Genomic DNA, 7,151 nt, shown 5'->3' with positions numbered 1-7,151 from the left:
AACTCAGCCAGGCTGCTACAATAACCTTTTTGTTTTTTTACCTTTATTTACAATAATCGCTTACAAACAAAAACAAGGCACAAGTGGTAATACAAGGAATCAGAGTTAAACAAGTTGAGTAGCATATGTACAAAAAAGTAAATAATAAATAAATAATAACGCTAACGACAGCTAGCGTCGCCACAGCGGGCAGAAATTATCATACAGTTAAGCCCGCCCACTAAGAGGGAAGATATGATTGGTCAATTTTGCTGTCATTTGAAACGGGTTTTGCCCTGATTGGCCTAGGTGCACGCACCACTTCCTCGTTGGTGTCAGGATGGTACCGTATTTCCGGTTGGTATGCGGAAGTGTCGATGTCATGGCCGAGTCTAAATTCACAAGGTGCCTGTTGGAGTTCCCAAAATTTACCGTCAACGATGTGCGTCGTATTGTCAGAGCATCAAGTACAACGACACAGAGTCAACTTGAAAAGGGTTTCAAGTTCTACGTTTCATCCTACCTCTGCAATTTTGAAGGTAAGTGGCCGACGCTAGTTAGCTAGCTAGCCTGAGGTGGCAGTCTAATGAAGTGATGTTGTTTTTAGTAACGAACCAACCTGTCCTAGTACTAGAAATGCCTTTTTAAAACATGTTTGTATTTCTGATGGAAGTATCAGACAAAAGTAAGGCTAACGAGATAACAGTGAGGGCTCACTGCTACAGATCTATGAAGAAAACAGATACGCCACACCAGCTGAGAGTAGGACTGGTTAAAATGACACGAGTTCTGTTCAGTGTCACGTTCAAAGTTCTGTTGAACAAGTTCAAAAGTGAGTTCAACACAAGTTCAATCTTTTATCCTTGCTCTTACTTCACGTAAGCTGTGATAACCATAGGCATTGGTTTTCAAAGCTTACAATGGTAGCCAAATGCAGAGTAGCTGAGTGGGAATCATTAGCAGTCTATTTTGCCTATAGTAAACAAATGGGAGTTTATTTTACAGTTCGAGCTATTGTTATCTACCTCTATGACTCAAAAGCAGAATATAGTCCACCTCAGCTATTCTTCAAACTGCATTTTCTAAAATCTGTCAATCTGTCTTTCAAATCTTTCATCTTAACTTCTTTATTAACATATGGCTGCAACACTTACACCTATTAACATATTCTGATAACACTCTTCAAGAAGCAGTTGAAGTAAAACCTGCACTGTTCTGTTGTTGGTGGTGGAAACAACAAAATAATATAAATATAAGTAGGCCTGTTTCACTCCTATGTGTAAGCATTTCATCTGGAGTGAAAATGAAGTTTAAATCTAAAATATATTTAGTTTATAGTTGCTCAGTGAACTAGTAAATTGAACCATGCACAACACTGTAGAATAGAAAGACAGTATAGCCAAGTGTTTTAAGAGTGATGCAAAACAGCACAAATGTTACATGAGACAATAGACAAGTGACATTCACCACTACCAACATGATGGGACAGATATTGCGCCTATTGACATTGCTGAAGTCTTCTTTTCAAGATATTAAATTTTGCCTCTTGTGTATTTCAGATGACATTACGTGATTCAATGCCAGTTGTGCTCATTAAGAGCAACTGCTCTTGTGTTGCTAGTTGCGGAATCTGCAAACACTTGGTTGCATTGCTTTTCCAGACTGCTCATTATTCTGAATCTGGCATGTCTGTCGATCCCTCCTGTCCTTTCATGCACACAGACAGAACAGAAGTGGCATAAACCACCAACAATGGTTTGTCTTATTTCATTATTTAATGTTAGTTAATGTATCACAGTCACTTTACTAACACCATCTTTTAAATTAATAGGGGGTGAAGCCTGGACCCGTGGATGCCATGGTTGTCCTAAAGCCAAAACCAGGTGCTACTACAGCCAGTGGAGTTAGGTATGTAGTACCAAATTTAATAGGCAGATTACAGTGTGTGGTAAAAAAAATGAATGCTTTTGATCATCTGATAAGACCCTGTTCTCTTCAAGATTTAATTTAGCCTCGTTGTACTTCAGATGACATGTGATATGTGATTCACAATCAGTTGTGCTGGTGAACAGATTACAATGTGTAAAAATAAATGTTATTCACTCTTCTTTTATTTCAGAAGTACACTTTTCAAGGGCTACAGCGGTGAGCTCCCACACCCGGCCACCCTCAATCCTGGACCAGTCTACGCTGGAATGAAAGCAGATTCTCTTCCACTCATCTGCACAATGAACATCTCGCCTGACAAGCCACTTGTGGACTCCATCTTTGGGAAGGTACAAGTTGGCAGTGTACTGTCCTATCAACAACCACCACCTCCATCTGACAGTGTTGTCATACATGAGGATGCACCCCCATTCCCGAGTCTGCCACTAGAATGTTACCATCTAAGCCCACCTGAATATTCATTTGTGCCAACACACCAAGAACAGCTACACCTAAGCTCACTTTCTGTGACCTTGTCACAGTCACACCTTATTGAGGAGGCAACAAGATCCCAAAGTGCTACACCTGAGTGGAATTCACTTAGGAGAGAAAGAGTGACTGCCTCACATTTCAGAGAGGTGAGCCACGTTAGAGGTCCAGGTGCTGCAGAAAGCCTGGCAGAAAGGATAATCCGAGGGACACGACAAACAGCACACATGAAGAGAGGACTTGAAATGGAAACGGGCCTTAAAGGACTATGCAGTTCTGAAAAACTTGAACTTGACCAAGTGTGGGCTAGTGATTCATCCAGATGCATCTTGGCTGGGTGCATCACCTGATGGACTTGTATATGACACACTTGAGCGTCCATCATTTGGGCTTGTTGAAATTAAGTGCCCAAATGCACAAAGCTATGTAGACTGCAAATTCCTCAAAGTGGCACAAGGCCTACACAAATTGAAGGAGAGCCATTGTTATTATTGGCAAATCCAATTCCAGTTATTGATTACTGGTATGCAGTGGTGTGATTTAGTTATCTGTGCCCATGATGATATCTTTGTGCAGTGAGTTTAGAGAGATAGCAGTGTATTAGAAGAGGTGAAAAGGAGGTGTGACATGTTTTTCTTTAACACTTACATGCCAAAATACCTCTCTATGACCAAGCAATAGAAAATCATAATGAAGACATGAACTCATGAACAATTAAAACAATTTCAATTTATTCTGTCAATTGTATTACTATTGTATTCATTAATTTTTTTTACAAATACAGTAAAAGTTAAGAAATACATAATGTTGTATTGTGTTGTGTCAATTTTACATATAAAAGTGAAAGCATTTTATACAATTAATCATATTGCACTGTACCTTAACATTGCAGCCAATATTTACAGACTAGCATGACCTAAAGCAGGGGTCGGCAACCTTTTTGACTCTGAGCCACAAAAGCAAAATAATTGGAAATTTATTTCAGTGACGATGACATGTCACTCAAGCAAAGCGAAAGTAAATACCGGACATTTGTGAAATTCCACCCGAACATTTTTTAAAGTCTCAAAAATAATATACGTTAATTAAATACTCATTAATTCTATTCAAAAGCTGAGCCGCATCACAGGGATAAAGAGCTGCATGCGGCTCCGGAGCCGCGGGTTGCCGACCCGTGACCTTAAAGGGATCATTTTAAGGTTAGAGAAAAAATAAATAAATAAATCACCATAATTCACATTACATCATCTGTCTAATTCTGGATTGACACGGGTGAATAATGTATTTGCTTATATTTTTCTAATTGTTTAGATGTCGATTGTCAAACTGTAAGTGGATTAAATAAAATTGGATAAATTATATTATATATATTTATGTTTTAAGAATATTTTTAGGCCCTCTGAGAGTATATGTATATATATATATATATATACATACGGTCTCTGGTCTCAACACAGCTCCCTGTCAAATACTGCCCACTAGTGGGACAGTGATGTAGTACAAGTGACAAACTATTAAAAAAAAAAACATACATTGCATAAAATTATACACATAATCACCATTAATAGGTTAAAAGCAGGAATGCTTAGATGTATAATAATTTATAGCTATAGTAAATTATATATGCTGTTTCAGTGTGTGGATTATAGTTCTACTGTAAATTAAACATAGAAGTTATTTTTGTTGTATAGTCAAAGTCAAATTTATTTATATAGCTTTCACAACACGTCACAAAGCAGCTTTACAATCGTATGGGTCCAGATCCCTAATGAGCAAGCCAAGGCGACAGTGGCAAGGAAAAACTCCCTATGGTGGTGGGGATTAGGAAGAAACCTTGGGAGGACCAAGACTCAAAAGGGAACCCATCCTCCATTGGGTGGCCCGTTAGCACAAGTCCGTGGTGCGCAGGCTGGTTCTACAGATAATGTTTAAAGAGAGGTTTAAGGAAATCTCTCTTATTATTTGAGTGTTTGGAGTTGATTTAAGTGCTTTAGCTAATATTACTGTCATTTAATTACCCTCGCATAAGACCCAAAAACAAACACAAAAAGCAAGAACAAATGTTCAATTTAACCCACAAGCACTTAGTGTTGTGCTGAAGTCCTCCCTGAGGCCGGTCTGCAAAACCACACCCACTCAAAGGGGGCGTCAGTTCTGGCTGGGCTGGCTGGGACTGGAAGGCTCAGGTGGTAGTGCGTTGTGACCTGCTCTCGGGCAGGTAGAGGACCATCTCTAGAGACACCAGCACATTGAATTCAAAGGCGATCTGCTCCATCCTGCTAATGTGGAAGCTCTCCTCCAGCTCCTGCAAAGAGCAGAGACAGTGAGGGGCGGAGTTAGTGAAGGACCTGGAGCGCTCATTCTGATTGGCTGAGCTTCATGGGAACATGTGTTTGGAATTCAGTGAACAGAGCTCCAGAGCATGATTATACTTAGATATTATTGAAGCCATTTAATGAGAAACCTAACAATATCTCGCAGCAAACCGCTTCTTTGTGTATATTAAAATAATTCCGATATTAGCATTGTATACATCATAATAATAATAATACATTTTATTTAAAAGCGCCTTTCACAACACTCAATAGACAATAAAGTAAATCACAGGGAATAGGCTATTTTGAACAGGTGAGTTTTGAGTCTAGATTTAAAAAGAGGAAGAGAATCAATTTTTATGGATGTCAGGTGGGAGGGAGTTCCAGGGTTTGGGAGCAGAGCGACTGAAAGCTGCTTCCCATGGTACTCATACGAGCAGGAGGCACAGAGAGATGAGTGGAAGAGGAGGATCTGAGCGAGAGGGAGGAAGATGCAATATTGAGAAGATTTGACAGATATGGGGGGACAAGATTATGGATGGCCTTGAATGTAAAGAGACAGATTTTGAAATGTATTCTATATTTAACAGGAAGCCAGTGGAGTTGTTGAAGTGGAGTTGTTGTAATGTGTTGGAATGAAGGAGTTTTAGAAATAATACGAGCAGCTGTATTCTGAACCAGCTGAATCTTATGGAGGGACTTATACAGAAGGCCAAACAGGAGAGAATTGCAGTAGTCAATACGGGAGGTAACAAGGTTATGAACAAGTATAGATGCAGTATGGGGGGTGAGGGAGGGGCATAGACGGTTGATGTTACACAGATGAAAATATGCAGACTGGGTTATATTACTGATGTGCGAGTGAAAGTATAAAGTGCTATCTAGGATGACACCCAGACTCAATTGGCATGGAGAAACTGTGAACTTTAGATATTGTAGATTTTGAACCACAGAGCAACATTTCAGTTTTATCACTATATAAGTTTTAGGAAATTAGATGCAAAACAGGTTTTTATTTCAGATAGACAGTTTGAAAGGGATGAGCGTGGGAACAGGTGCCTGGTTTACCAGATAAGTAGAGCTGGTATCATCTGCGTAGCAGTGTAAATCAATATTATATGAGCCAAATATATTGCCAAGGGGCAAGAGGTAAATGATGAAAAGGGGTGGCCAACCCATCAGAGACCAAGAGACACTTTTTTTTTTACTGTGAATGACCCGTGTGAGTGCGCCCTAAGAGCTGATTAGTTTTACCATCGTTTTTCATGCAGTTCATAGTGCTAAATATTAGAGCCTTTACTTTTACTTTCAGTACTTAAGTACATTTGAAGGCCAATACATTTGTACATGTGTGACTGTGTGTGTCTCTTGATGTTCAAAAAAAGAGTTGTGTGAGTGTGTGTGCATGAATGTGTGTGTGCTTGTATGTCCAGTGGTGGATGGTGCCATAGACATAATATACATAGACGCTTCACGGACTGACACCGCCTATTGGCGCTGACGTAACAGGTGGCCGCCATATTGGATGGGTCTCCCTTGCGCTCCAAGTACATATATTTGTACTGAAAAAGGAGTATAACAGTGTTCTCAAGTCTCACGCATTGAGCGTGTGACATACGCATCTTACCGTCTTCACACGCTCTCACGCCACACTTCAGATTTCACACGGCGAAAAAAAAAATCTAGTTTATTTACCTCTGATCCATATATATATGTCGCCCTCCACTGGCGATCGATCGCGAAATACAACAACAATGTTCACCACCCCCCCCCCCCCGCCCCGCTCAACAACTTACGTTCGCCACCCACTCTCACACTCTGAAAAGAATTCAAAACTTGAGAGCCCTGAGTATAATATAACTATAATAATCACAACTCTGCGAATCTTTACCCGATTTTCACAGTTTGGTTTGTTACAAACAGCAGAGATGTAGTTATGACACAGGACACTGTTACACATTACATACACAATAAATACAGTTTGCAAATATATTTGCAAATAAATTCTTTAAAAGTCAGACAAAATGATTTTCTCAATTTTTTTTCACATTTTGTCTCTCATAGTTGAGGTCTACCTATGATGTCAATTACAGGCCTCTCTCATCTTTTTAAGTGGGAGAACTTGCACAATTGGTGACTGACTAAATACTTATTTTCCCCACTGTATGACACACTTACTTACAACTATTTGGAAAACAAAGTATAAAGACACCAGTGCAGTAGCATGTTGGACCTCTGACCAGCCAACAGCAAAGCAGTTCTTCTGTTTAGCTCGTAGCTTTGACAAAATGTTACTGTGTCTCACGCAAGAAAAAAATGGTGCATCCACTGCTCCCCACTAGCCAGTGTAGTGCTTGTGAATGTACCTCTTTAGACAACAAACTTCATAAAATGATGAGGCAGGTCTCATGAGATGTAAGATGAAGAACTGCTACTTAATAT

The 7,151-nt window shown here is 39.6% G+C and overlaps 1 long non-coding RNA gene across 1 annotated transcript; it reads left to right on the top strand.

The window, feature by feature from the left end:
* The first annotated feature begins 350 nt into the window (after positions 1-350).
* On the top strand, positions 351-1,879 carry LOC143522517 (uncharacterized). Its single transcript, XR_013133037.1, has 3 exons — positions 351-518; positions 1,539-1,734; positions 1,811-1,879. It is a non-coding gene; the product is annotated as an uncharacterized LOC143522517 (long non-coding RNA).
* Positions 1,880-7,151: the final 5,272 nt, after the last annotated feature.

Source organism: Brachyhypopomus gauderio, chromosome 9 (genome assembly GCF_052324685.1).
Source record: "Brachyhypopomus gauderio isolate BG-103 chromosome 9, BGAUD_0.2, whole genome shotgun sequence".
In the NCBI taxonomy this organism is placed as follows: Eukaryota; Metazoa; Chordata; class Actinopteri; order Gymnotiformes; family Hypopomidae; genus Brachyhypopomus; species Brachyhypopomus gauderio.
The sequence above is the reverse complement of the archived record's forward strand: the minus strand, read 5'-3'. Positions and strand labels throughout refer to the sequence as shown.